This window comes from Scardinius erythrophthalmus (genome assembly GCF_964197995.2).
Source record: "Scardinius erythrophthalmus genome assembly, chromosome: 2".
Classification (NCBI taxonomy): Eukaryota; Metazoa; Chordata; class Actinopteri; order Cypriniformes; family Leuciscidae; genus Scardinius; species Scardinius erythrophthalmus.
This window is the reverse complement of record NC_138222.1, coordinates 62,857,486-62,872,002: the sequence shown is the minus strand read 5'-3', so window position 1 is coordinate 62,872,002 and position 14,517 is coordinate 62,857,486. Positions and strand designations below refer to the sequence as shown.

General features: G+C 37.1%; 1 long non-coding RNA gene across 1 annotated transcript; it reads left to right on the top strand.

Moving 5' to 3' along the window:
• The first annotated feature begins 954 nt into the window (after nucleotides 1-954).
• Nucleotides 955-4,701, top strand: LOC308686972. Its single transcript, XR_014029663.1, has 4 exons — nucleotides 955-1,166; nucleotides 1,859-1,950; nucleotides 3,273-3,303; nucleotides 3,799-4,701. It is a non-coding gene; the product is annotated as an uncharacterized lncRNA (long non-coding RNA).
• Nucleotides 4,702-14,517: the final 9,816 nt, after the last annotated feature.

The window sequence follows — 14,517 nt, the reverse complement described above, 5'->3', positions numbered from 1 at the left end:
CAATAATCTACAAAAGCACAAACCTACGAGTGGAGACAGCAGCAAAATGGCTGAACCAAAAAAAAAAAAAAAAAAAAAACTTTTTTTAAAAGAGGAGATTAAGGTAATTTTAGAGGAGGTGGAGCTATACAAACATATTATTTTCAGCAGGTTCAAGGGAAGTCATACAAATAAACAAAAACACAAAATCTTGGAGGATTTTGCTAGAAAACTGACTGTAACTAGGGGCATTAAAAGATCAGAGAAGGAGGTCAGGAAGAAGTGGCAGGACTTTGCCAGCCTTGCTAAAAGGAAAAGGGCTCTGCAGAGGACAACATTTAATAAACCAGGTGGTGGGACCAATGATGGCCAACCAAGAAATGCCCAATACATGGCTGGTTTTCGTGCATGTCAGCAAGTCATTGACAGATTTTTTTTTTTTTTTGGTTCATCCCTATTTTTCTTTGAAGCATATTACATCTTTTATTTATTTTTTTGTTCATTCATTTAATTTTGATTAAAATTATTAGATTCAATTATTTATATTTTTTGTTTTGTTTTCTGACCTTTTTAATTATTTAATTTATACATTAATAATAAAAAAAAGAGTAATAACGTGTACAATAAAGTACAATCAAAACTTTATATTATAATCACATTGCATTTGAATAAAGTTAAAGCTGTAATCTGCCGGTTGTCCTGCAGGTGTCCTCATAACTCTGTCTTCTTACGATGCACTTGGGGATGTACGATTACTCCAGAGCACTCGTAGATCTACGAAGATTTTCAAGTGCTACTTAAGCTACGATGCTTTTGGGAAACAAACCGTAATATTAAGATCAGTCGTACGATCGTTTTTACGATCAACTTAGGCTTACGATGCTTTTGGGAAACGCAGCTCAGGATATTTCAGGACACACTGAAGGAGTTTGCTGGAAAAGCAGTGTTTCTGGGAAAACTCGGCATAAAGTGAAAGAGAAAATAAACAGTTTCCAGACAATCACCCAAAGGCAAAAGAGGAACCTGATAGTTTCGCAATAGTTGACCATTAGAGAGATGTGAAAGTCTTTTGTTCCTTGTAAACTCATACTGAAACGAAACTCTTGGGAAAATAAACGGAGCATATAAATATGAGCAGTATTTCAGTCAGAGCGAATCCCTCTTCAGACGCTCTTCACTCACTCCAGGTGAGCAAGAATATTCATACTTCTTTATTTATAGCAAATCATGATTATATTCCTATTACACACATTTGATTATATATTTTAGTTGTTTGTTTATTTCACTAGTGTAGTTTTTAGAAATAATGCGACTTCAATAAAACTGACTAAATCTCACACATTTTTCTGCATGAATTAATTTAGTTAATTGATTAGTTCAAAATAAACATTTTAATTCAGAAAGATAAACTAATAGGGTCTTTTAAAAAAAACAAACAAATGATTTGGAAAGAAAACTGATCGATGATTTTGAAAGCGTACAGACAGTGTGTGGTTTTAAATAAAGAAGTGCTGTGTAACTTCAGTATCTCGGTGCTCTTTGGGTTTAGGGATGGTTCCACTCTTAAGAAAAAACAATCCAAGGCACTCGAGCAATTTTAGAAAATATAAGATTTTAAAAACAGGTGATGAGAAAAACATCTACAATTCAATCTTTATTTAACCTGCTGAAGCAACAAGATGTGACAAGCAACGGCACACCTACTGTACATGAGCCAATGACTCTTCATCAGGGTGTGTGAGATGATGTGTGATGAAGGCTCATTGGCTCATGTACAGTAGGTGTGCCGTTGCTTGTCACTTCTTGTTGCTTCAGCAGGTTAAATAAAGATTGATAACTTTTGAATTGTAGATGTTTTTCTCATGGTGATTTTTCTCAGTGTGTTTGACAGATCTGAACACACACACAGACTGGTGACCTTATCAAGCGGTGTCTCTGATCACAGTGTTTGACATCATCCTTCAGTCCAGCGTGAGTCTTCATTTCATTTAGCAGTTTATGAGTCATGGCTTTTATCTTTGCATCATGGATGAATTTAATTGAAATTCTTTAATTTTCTAACATTGATGAGATTTCCTTTACTTTATTGTCATGTCATTGACACAAGTGTACAAGCAGTGAAATATGTTATATATATATACATATATACATATTATGGCAAGCCGTTCAGGAAATAATTATATTTATAATATGAAGTCTGAATATATAGAATTAAAGTCTGAATATATGGAATGAAAGTCTGAATATGTATATATAATGAAAGTCTGAATATATAAAATGAATGTCTGAATATATGGAATGAAAATCTGATGTTATCAGCGCCATCTTGTGTTATTCATCTATTATTTTTTATACACATTTTGAACAATGAGCGAGTCCGCACGAAATTTAGTAGCAGCAACTTTAAGTAACGACCATCTAATTAACACCCTGGCGAATGCGTGTACGGGCCAAAATACTGGCAACCGTAGCGAATGCGGTGAATTCATAAGATTCATAAATTCCTTCGAGAATGATGCATAATGTTCTTTCAGCAACATTTTGTTGAACATGACTGCCCATAAGCGCTAAGAATGTTGCAAGAATGGAAATATGATCCTCGAGATGACGTGATGTAGACTCCAAATTGTTTATGTTGTTTGGAGTATGACCAACTGTTGCACAAAAGTCTTGTAGCAAGAAAGTATTGGAAAATTTCAGGGAATGACAATTTTAAATGAATCACAATTCAAAAGGCTAAAACAAGCTGCACATTATTCAATGAGAATTGTCAAATGTACACTTTCTTTTCACATATTCACACATACATTTAGACTTTCATTCCATATATTCAGACTTTCATTCTATATACAGACTTTCATTTTATATATTCAGACATTCATATTCAGACTTTCATTCTATATATTCAGAATTTCATTCTATATATATTCAGACATTCATTCTATATATATTCAGACTTTCATTTTATATATATATAGACTTTCATATTATATATTCAGACATTCATTCTATATATTCAGACTTTCATTCTATATATTCAGACTTTCATTCTATATATTCAGACATTCGTTTTATATATTCAGACATTCATTCTATATATTCAGACTTCATATTATAAATATAATTATTTCCTGAACGGCTTGCCATAATATTTATATATATATAGAAAAAAAGTGACATTCAACTACAATGAATACCAACACAATTATTACATACTTCTATCGCAGCACTATATATATTGATAGTTATGAATTATTAGAGTAATCTGTGAAAATGCTTAATGTCTGATACAGGTGAAGTGAATCGAGCAGACGAGATGTCTCAGTAAGTATTTCTTGTTCAAAGCTTTAACTTTAACTTTATTAACTTTATACACTGCAAAAAACAAAACAAAACAAACAAAAAAAAAACATTTTCTTACTCAGTATTTTTGTCTTGTTGCCAGTTCAAATATCTAAAAATTATTATACCAAGAAGCATTTACTAGAGAATTAAATGACATAATAAATTATATCTTGTTTTCTCAACAACAACAAAATAAATAAATCAAAATGACGTGAGTTTTTACTTAAAATAAGAGAAGGACATACAAACTAGAACACAGCCTCTATTAGCCAATGAATGAACTAATGTTAACAAAGGAGCCTTTATTGTGGAGTTTTATAGTGTTGTTAGTTTGCTATAGTGCAAAAGTACAGCATGACAATTACAATGTGCATAATGCTTAATATAATATGTACCATTTGGCTGGTAAACCATAAAACAGACAAAACAAATATCCAGTGCTGTCTACTTATGAAAAATGTTTTGATATTTCAGGAAACCTGAAGATCTTTGTAAGGAATTGCAAGAAAGCGTTGAGGGACTGAACACAGAATTTCAGAAAAATCATCAAACTCTCTCTGATAAATTGAACAACATCACTAAAACAGAATCAGCAAAAGGAATCGCAGACATACTGAGTTTGGGTTTGACTTCAACCAAGCCAATGATTAAACATCTGAGTGCAATTAATAACACAGTAAAAGAGATTCAGCAGATGAAGAAGGATTCTGTTCAAAATAATGAAATACTGAGAAGAGTGAGATCTGCGGACATGGGGAGAATTGATAAAACTCTCAAAGTGCATAAGCAACTAGAAGACACAATCAATCCTCTATTACAAAATCTTGATGATTGCAGAATCAATCAACAAAACGAGTCACAATTTATTCCTCAGATGAGAGAAACAGCTGATCAATTTCAGAAGAATCTGAATGAAATTAAAGATGCCAAAGAATATATTAACAAATTAGTTGAATGATTGAACTGATCTGTCTGGTATTATTATCAATAATACTCTAAACTGAAATCTTTAAAAATGTGTGCATTTAATGATGTATACAATCCTGCAGAAAGTGTTCAGTCTTTGAAAGCAGTGAATTCTGAATTATAGAAGTTTACATATTATGGGATTGTCTACTGTAGATCTGATGATTTCAGGGCTAGAAACTCTCACATTACAGCAGAGCTTTTCTCTTATCAGAAAACAGTGACGAAAATGAGGTAAAATTTACTTTCTTTTTTACATTGACTTTGTAATATGTGGTTAAATTACTCTGGTTGTCATATGGGTTTTTGAAAGATTAAATTTTTGATGAGCAACTGTTTGCATGTTGTTTTTCTGGTTCTGTATGACCTTGGATAAACTCTATTTGTCTTGTAAATTAACCACTTACTCTGGAGTTTTGATTCTGTTTATTTCTTGAAATTCTTCAGGTATTCATTTTAATTGCCATATATATATATATATATATATATATATATATATATATACACACACACACACATATATATATATATTACTGTTTTGTAATGTACTGTAAAATAAAAACAATAATCACGCTTTGCCGGCTGATGTAGATCAAGACCAAAATATCTATTACAAAATAAATGTACATCTGATCTCACCAACACATTCACCAAACTGTGTGATCTTTTTAACCCGATCTCACGACAATTAGTATGAATTTTACAAGGTGGCTAATTAGTATGAATTCGTACGAATGACGGAACCCTGTCCCCGCCCCTAAATCTAACCATCACGTGGGTTTAGACAAATCGTACAAATTCGTATTCGTATGAATTTGTACGAATTAGCCACTTTTTAATCACTCGTACGGATTTGTACGAATTGGTCGTGAGATAGCGTTTTATAAGCATAAATTAATTTCTTAATTACATATTTTATTAACTAAAAGTGTAAATTAATGTGTTAATTACCACAATTGGTCAACGCAATTTACTTTAATCATTAACTAATGATTTACAAATGTATCATTATGTTATGACTTTACTTGTTGAGGCACATGACTATTAACTAATTTTTAAGTAATATGGCATTTATGGGTTTTGACAGTTTGCACATGCAGTGAATGTAATGTCGGTGAATGTGTGTGAAGGATGGGTGAGTTGGGCTGCACACAAATATCAGCACACCAGAATCTGAACTCCTGACGCTGTTACACTGTGTTTACACTGGACGAGACCAGCTGTCTACACTGGACATGACAGACCATTGCAAGTCCATTTGTCCTTCGTATCAGAACTAGCACAAGAGCTCGGAGTACGTCAGAAATAGAGAGTGGTATCAGTTTACTGTTGGGGTTTTGTTGTGTAGTGTTGCGCCGCATCCAGTGTAGTATCACTGACTATAATGGACGTTCTGTTGTCTTTGTCCAGTCTAGACACAGTGTTATGAAATAGCAGAGCTCGACACCTCTATAAGCTCCAACTCCAACATGATCCGCTCTCTTTCAGTCGCTTAGTAGCCTAACCTCAAAACAGCCGCAAGGAATCTAAACACAGTGGGACATTAAAACCCGCTCCCGCCAACTAGCGTTTCGGCAGTGTAACTGCAGAGCAACACAGACTAATAACGCAGAAGTATAAATGCTCACGACGGCGTCGCCTACGTGCGTAGCCTACGACGTACACTACGGCGTACACTCGACGCAGAAGTATAAATTGGCCTTTAACCTGAATAGTCCTGTGCCATGAACAACAAGGTACTGGATGCGGCAGTTCATCGGATTCAGTGAAATCTATGAGGCTGAATGCAGCTTCTTATTCGCAGCTTCTTATTGATCCGTTCCACCTTAAATGACGCAAACTTCCGCGTTTTAGCTGGCTTCTTATTGACGCTCAACTTAGGGACCGTGCGTTTTTTCTATTTTTCGCGTTTTTAAAGGGATTGTGTTACTTTTGTGTCTATTTTCAGAATAAATGAATAATAAAAGTGTTTAAATGCAAATAATACTGATATATCAGCGAAAATGGACTGTAAAAATATAAAGGTACATAAATATAATTAGGCTACAGTATTCTTTAATTATTGTACATGTCATCAGCTCAATTTAGGGACCATGTGGTTTTTCACTTATTCACACTTTTTAGAGACCCTGTTTATATTGTTTATATTTTCAGAAAAGAATAATAAACTATTTTGAAAGGTACATAACAAATAATAATAACACATAAAATGAATGTAAAAAATATAATTAGACCTACATCATTCTTTAATTATTGCAAATAGCATCACTTGAATGCATTTATAAATCAATTAAATAAATAAAAATTAAAACAATTATTACATATTTCAATTTCACGAGGTAACTAGAGATTATGTCCAGCTTGGATCCAGCCTCTTATGAAGACTTCAGATGACCCAGCACCTTTGAATAGATGAAACCTACCCCTGCAAGGACTCCAGGACATCAGACATGGATGATTATACAAAATGATTTTTTTGACTGTTTCTCAGCCGCCTCAGAGGGTGTGTTAAAATGGACATAAGCCCATAGTAGAGCTACTCCTCTAACGAATTACTAATTTTAGGTTCTTTTTACTTTTTTTTTTTTATGAAGCTTTGAACTTGACAATACACAATGCACAAAGAGCCGACTATTGAATTTTCTGCACATTTCGCTGCGCTGTTGCCTTGTTTTATACAGTCTGCGATGTGCGCTTTGATTCGATGAAGTTATCAACAGGTTTCACAAACGAAAAATTTAAATAAATATTTGTCTTCCTCCTTTTGTAGTGTATCCAATGGGACACTAGAGGGTACTCCAGTGCAGAAAAGTATATACAGTGTTGTATAGGGAAGAACAAAAATAAATGGAAGTTCAGTAACTGAGCTGTTTGCGTGTCCTGTTTCACCTCAGAGTTTAAAGGTCCCGTTTTTCGTGTGTTTTTGAAGCTTTGATTGTGTTTACAGTGTGCAATATAACATGTGTTCATGTTTTGCGTGTAAAAAAACACAGTATTTTTCACACAATTTACTTATCTGTATACCGCTGTTTTCACTGTCCTAAGAACGGGCTGATGACTTCCTTGTTCTATGAAGTCCCTCCTTCAGAAATACGTAACAAGTTCTGATTGTGCCAGCGGTTCCTGTGTTGTGATTCGACAGCAGCTTAGCGCATGTTGCCCATGGGGAAGGCCAAACAAAGGTGATTGGACTCCGGGATGAAAATAACAGCGTCTCGATGACATGGCGACAAACACACTCTACAAACGCAACTCTTCCTCTTCTCCGTTGGAGCGCAACAAGACCATGCCCCCTTTTTTTTTGTGTATTCCTGTGGGCGGAGGTTAGTCAAAAAACTGTTCTATTGACGTCATTAAAGCAGGAAGTAGAGGGATGTAGTCCAAACCGGCCGTTCGCTGTAGGCGACTTCTGTTAAATAAAATATATTGCTTGGCATTGAACTTTGAGCTTTATAATTTTACAGATATTATTTATACTCTAACAACAACATTACACACTAACTAAAGTTTGAAACATGGGATCACAAAGAACGGGACCTTTAAGATATAACCATCTGTACCCAAAAGAATGAAACAAGGAATTGAGCGAGAAAAGAATGCGATGTTGCACACGGACTGATTTAAACAGTGAACGAATGCAATTGAGAACTGGCCTGTGAAAAGAAAAGAAAAGAAAAGAAAAGAAAAGAAAAGAAAAGAAAAGAAAAGAAAAGAAAAGAAAAGAAAAGAAAAGAAAAGAAAAGGAACAGCGAAGCAGTGCACCCGAGATTATTTTCGCTGAAACCTCCGAGAAGTTTCAATTTCGACAAGCCCAGTTCATTGCCACAGTGGATGCGCCGCTTTGAGCGATTCAGAGTAGCATCGGGCCTTGCAGAAAAACCCTCCGCCTACCAGGTAAACTCTCTTCTTTACATTATGGGGAGAAAACTGACGATATATTAAATACGTTACCCCTAAGCGAGGAAGAGAAAAAGAGTTATGAAGAAGTCAAGAAGGCTTTAAGTGAGCACTTTATTGGCAGACATAATGTTATTTATGAGAGAGCTAAATTCAATAGCAGATTTCAACAGCCTGGTGAATCAGCAGAGAGTTTTATCACGGACGTGTATAAGCTCGCGGAACACTGCAGATATGGCGACCTCCATGAGGAAATGATCAGAGACCGTATTGTAGTGGGCATAAGAGATGCAAAGCTTTCAGAAAGACTGCAACTAGATCCAAATTTGACATTGGATAAAACGATAACTCAAGTCAGACAAAATGAGGAAATAAAACATCAGCAGCCAATAATAAGACGAGAAAAGTCTGAAGTGAAAGAAGTGAACGTTGATGCGGTCATGACAAAGAGAACATCTATAGGAAGAATGACATCGCAGAAAGCAGAGGGGACAGCTCAGAAAGCGCAAAGTTTTTATAATGCAGCTCATAAAATAAAACAGATGGATTCCTGCAAGTGATGCGGGAAAAGTCCACAGCACCCGTGGAAAGCCTGTCCAGCCAGAGAATCGGAATGCAGAAAATGTAGAAAGAAAGGACATTTTGCTGCAGTATGCCGGTCAGTTCAAAGACTTGAAGCGATAGTTAACAGTTCATATGAGTCTGCTTTCTTGGGAACAATTCAGACCCAAAAACAAGAGAATATGTGGCAACGGAAAATCCTGGTGAATAAAGAACCAATCACCTTTAAAACAGATACAGGTGCAGCAGTCACAGTGATTCCAGCATCTATGTATTCAGCTGGAAAGCAAGGGAAACTCAGAGATTCCAAAAAGGTGATCTTGGGACCTAACAGTACTCCTTTGAAAGTGATGGATACGTTCAGCGCATGCCTGCAGGAAGACAAAAAGAGAATCTGGCAAGATATATGTTTTAACGGATTAAGTAATGCCGCTGCTGGGACTGCCTGCAATCCAGTTACTGCAACAGGTAGCCATCTTACATGGACCTGGAGAGCAGTACAAGACAATGTTCCCCAAAGTTTTCTCGGGACTCGGAAAATTAGAGGGCAGCTACAAAATCAAACTGTCGGAAGGAGCCGTCCCATATGCACTATCAGCCCCACGACGAGTACTTCTGCCGCTCGTGGAGAAAGTAAAACCGGAACTCCACAGAATGGAAAAAATGGGAGTCATTCGAAGAATCGAAGAACCTACTCCCTGGTGCGCGGGAATGGTTGTCGTGCCAAAATCAAATGGCAAGGCAATGGCAATCAGGATTTGCGTCGATCTCACAAGGTTGAATGAGAATGTGTGCAGAAAAGAAACATACTGCCAGCTGTGGATGAGACTTTAGCGCAACTAGAGGGAGCAGCTGTGTTCTCGAAATTAGATGCCACATCTGGGTTCTGGCAAATACCCTTGCATGAAGACTCAGAGCCACTAACAACATTCCAGGGTTTTTCCTACATTGAAAATTTTTTGGCGGCCGCCAAAACGTTTTTTTTTTTTGTCCCGCCAAAGCCTTATTTGATCTGTAATTGGGTTTTGTGAGTGAAGCAGGCTACTGACGGAGTGACGGAGAGAACGATCACAGCGCCACACCCCCGCGCGGGCACTCTTCAGTTCTGTCTTTGCTCTCTCCCTCGCATCAAAATCAACTGATCCTACCGTCGGAAGACCGAATCCATGTTTCACGTGGTGCATTCGGAGAATATTTTTTCTGAATTAGCGCTGGGTGTGAATTGCAGTCAAAAAAAGTTGCCTTATCTTCTCTTACAACAACAAAAAAATCTATCCAGTTTGAAGTGTTTTTTTTGTGTGTGTGTGTTGACAAATCTTTCGTGATGTCCTAACAGCCAGGATTCCCACACAACGTCCGCTAAAGTCCGATTCGCGACCTAATGACTCCTTTGAGCCGATTCATTATAATGAATGGTTAAAGCAATTGGTCTGCCCGTCAGTGTCTGAATCGGTGTATAACAAATCATTACTTAGAAGAACATACTGTACATATCTGAAATAGGGGCGGGAGAAAAAATCGATTCTTGGATTCATCGCGATGCGGACGTGGACGATTCTGAATCGATTCACAAATGTCAAAAAATCGATTCTCTAAAAAAAAATATATATATATTTTTTTCTAATAACGTAATATTGACGGAATGCAAAAGGCGGAACTCTAAGCGGACGTGCAGTGCGCGTGCAGTCCGTGGCGCGCACATAACAGACTCGCACACTTAACAGACGCATGATGGCTGAGCGCCAAATTCGAACGGCACCCTCTTCGTTCAAAGCTAGCGTATGGAAAATTGGCAATTTCATTGTTACCTATTTAGTATTTTTTGTATGAAAGCTGCTTTCAGTAGCCTATTTAGTTTTCACATCAATATACTGTAAACCGATCTGTTATACGTACGTTGTACTCAGGGCCGGCGCTCCGCACACGCACATCACGCACTGCGCGTAGGGCACCAAGTGCTTGGGGGGGCACCAAAAAATCTGGGTCGTGAAAAATCATCACAATAGGCTACTACTGCCCTGCAATATGTGCAATGCTAGCAGAGCCGATCCTGACCTCCCTGGGGCCCTAAGCAAAAAAAATAATTTAAGGGGCCCTCCTACCTGACCCAGACTAAAGAAACAATAAGTAAAATTTACTTTTTTTTATTTCACATGCATATTTTTTAAGTTAATTTCACATATGGCATTAAGTATACGTTACTTAACTAGGTAAAAGTATTTTAACTTTGCTAGTAAAAGGTTGGGTAGTAGGCTATACATTTAGTTGAAATTTCCTTTGCATTACATTTCACTCAAACAATATAATATTAAATTATACCACACATTTATGGTATGTGCTTTACTTGGGAAATCCATGTACTTTATACTACAGATATTTTGCGAGACACCATATAAACACGTCAGGTGTTAAGCATAATGTGAATGCAGAGACCTCAATACTTGTAGACAATACACAATGCCAATAACATTTGATAGAAAATTAACTCCAAATGTCACAAAATGGCAAGTTACTAATCCTGACAACAAAAGCAATGGTAAAACTGTATATACAGCTGGAAAACAGTGAAGAATTAACCTTGTTAATTAATCAGCAGTGCATGATTGGAACCCCAATATCAGAATTTGTATTTTATTACGTAGATATTTACGCTTTTGTTTACTTTCTGTGTAATAATATTATAAAGGTAATATAATAAAGGTAATTCCTGATATCAGAAATAGACAGTGTTACTAGTAAAATATTAAGTATTCACACTTCAAATAGAACAAATTGAATTCTTGAAATCACATATGCATCCTGTGCTGTGAATGAATAAAACTAGCTAAAATTGCCACAGCATGTCACTGTGTTTTAAATGATAACAGCAATACTTAATACTTGAAGGTTATTATTTACTGAGGGATGTGCATCCATATTGACCAGTATGTTCAGTCGATCAACATCTTAATTGCAATATAGACTATAAAGCCAATACCGGTACATTGTTTTCCATCTGGCATTATTGCAGAGTTGTAACTTAACCTTGACTTGGAGAGTAGATGATCATTGTCTTGTTTTTAAAAGTATGTGTGATGATTGTCATCCCGCTATGGATGTTTATTTTGGAAAGTGCGCATTTCATTTCGTGCACGCGCATATGAACGCACGTTAACACGCGACGCTGTTATCTTTTCCCAGCTGCAGTTTATAAACAAGCAAACTCAGTCTACCTGATTGCTGTTCCCACAATTCACTCGCATAGTGTTTTTTTTCCTCTTTCTTCGTGACCAGAAGGATAGTTCCGCTTCATTTTCTCCTTTCTCAACGATGTTGTCAACTTTGAATGACGCGCTTTGACACGAGGGGGAGGCGGGGCCTTGAGTAATTTGCGGGGCCCTACGCAGCTTGCGTAGTGTGCGTATAGGGCGGATCGGCTCTGAATGCTAGTCACAAAAAGTTACATTTTGACTGTGCTCTCTGCAGATGTTCATTCACTTTTTTTGTATAAGCTGTTTTTGATTGTGGTATACAGCAAACATTTCAAGTCATAACTCTTTATTATTTAGTTGTGAATAAGAGAGGCTTTGTATGTCACTAATTATTCAGAATATGCATAAGTCCACAAGCATTATATGAGAACTGCTGGTACATAATTCTATATTTTTGAACAAAAACTGTTTGTGATTTTGCTACAGCAAAATGTTTTTTTTTTTGTCTGAAGGATTATATTGCTCAATGGAAATAACAAGAGGATGTTGGTTAGAAGTCTATTATTAAATGCTAGAGATTCAGAATATGCTGAAGTTTGTATTAATTTACTACAAGTACGCTGCTAGTACAGGCACACATTTATTTTCCTGCTGGTTCTTTGCAATGTTCAAATCACTTCCATTTGTTTTATTAATAAAATTAATATAGGAAGATGGAAGTAAGTTCGTTATGGGTCATCATAAATACTTTGCTTTAAAAGTACCAAGTAAGTAAAAAAAAAAAAAAAATCGTTAATAATCAATAATCGTTACCCTCTGAATCATAATCGAATCGAATCGTGAGGTGCCTAGAGATTCCCACCCCTAATCTGAAATGAGAAATTAAGTGTGCTTACCTCATTTAGCAAGAGTGTTTAGTAAAATTTAGCCTTAATAATCCACAGTATGTATAGGCCTATGACAATGTGTAGTAAATTACCTAAAAAAAAATCACAAACTGTTTCTTTGTATTTATTTTAAATTTAACATTTATTGTCAATATTGGGCTTGCTGATCATGTGGGTAGGGTACTCTTTGCTGTGTGTGGATGACCATGTCGGTCAGCCACCACCGAAGACCAATTTTGACCCAGGAAAAACCCTGCATTCATTACACCCTTTGGGAGATACTGCTTCCGGCGTCTTCCTTTTGGGATATCTTCGGCCCCGGAGCATTTCCAGCTCAGAATCTCGCAGATCATTGCAGGAACGACTGGAGCTCTTTGTCATTCAGACGATGTCCTGGTGTTTGGAAAAGAAAAAAGAACACAATGAGAGACTGAAGAGGTGACTGTGAGGTGCTGAAGAAGTTTGAAAAAGCAGGACTGACGCTGAATGAAAAGTGTATCTTTGCTGTTGATAGAGTGAAGTTCCTAAGCCATACAATAAGCGCTCAAGGGATCGAAGCAGACCAGGACAAGATTAAAGCCATTCTCAACATGCCTGAGCCACAGAATGTGGAAGGAGAGAGAGACGTTTCATGGGAATGGTTAACTACGTCGGGAAGTTTTCACCTCTTCTGCCGACTCTCACAAAGCCACTGAGAGACTTGTTAAGGAATGAAAGCACCTGGACGTGGGATGCACAGCAGAAAGAAGCATTTGCAAAAGTAAAGACAGAACTCAGCTCACCAGCTATACTGGCACAGTATAGTCCAAACAACGAGACTGTAGTTTCAGGCAACGCTTCATCCTATGGTCTTGGCGGGGTGCTCATGCAGAAACAAAAAAACGGTGAGTGGAGGCCTGTCATATATATCTAAAGAAGTCTAACACCCACAGAGACACGATATGCACAAATCGAAAAATAAGCTCTTTTTGTTGTGTCTGTCATCGACAAGTGTACAAGGAGTGAAAATATTTTATGCATTGATCCTTGCAGGAATACAGAACAAAGAATGTGACATTCAATTTCAATAAATACACAAAATCATCACATACTTCTAGTATATTCACTATAAATCAGACTATGACATACAATGAGTTAAAGTTATCACTTTACTTCAGTTTGCAGCAGTTACAGCAACAGACATGAGATCATGGTGGTCTTCAGGTCAGAACACACAACACTTGTAATACAAACATGACACCTAGTGGTTACTTGGTGAATATGTTGGTGAGATATGATGTACATTTATTTTGTAATAGATATTTTGGTCTTGACATCTACATCAGTTTGAATGAATCATTTGTAGAGGTTTAGATGCACATGATGGAAGTCCAGCCAGAAGAGCATTGCATTAGTCAAGCCTAGATATGACCAGGGCCTGGACAAGAATTTGTGTTGCATGTTCAGTTAGGAAAGGCCTGATCTTCCTGATGTTGTGCATGTGAAGAGCAGGTGAAGGGCAGACAGAAGGCAGGAGGGACCAGGGCAGAGCAGGCTGTACAGGCGGTCAGGGCGGAGCCGACGGAGGGAGGAGCCATGGTGGAGGCAGGGATGACTACTCCAGGGGGCCGACTGATGGGGGCAGAGCAGGTGGGGATCCAGAAGGCCACGGTGGAGCCGGAGCGACAGAGGACCAAGGTGGAGCTGGAGGG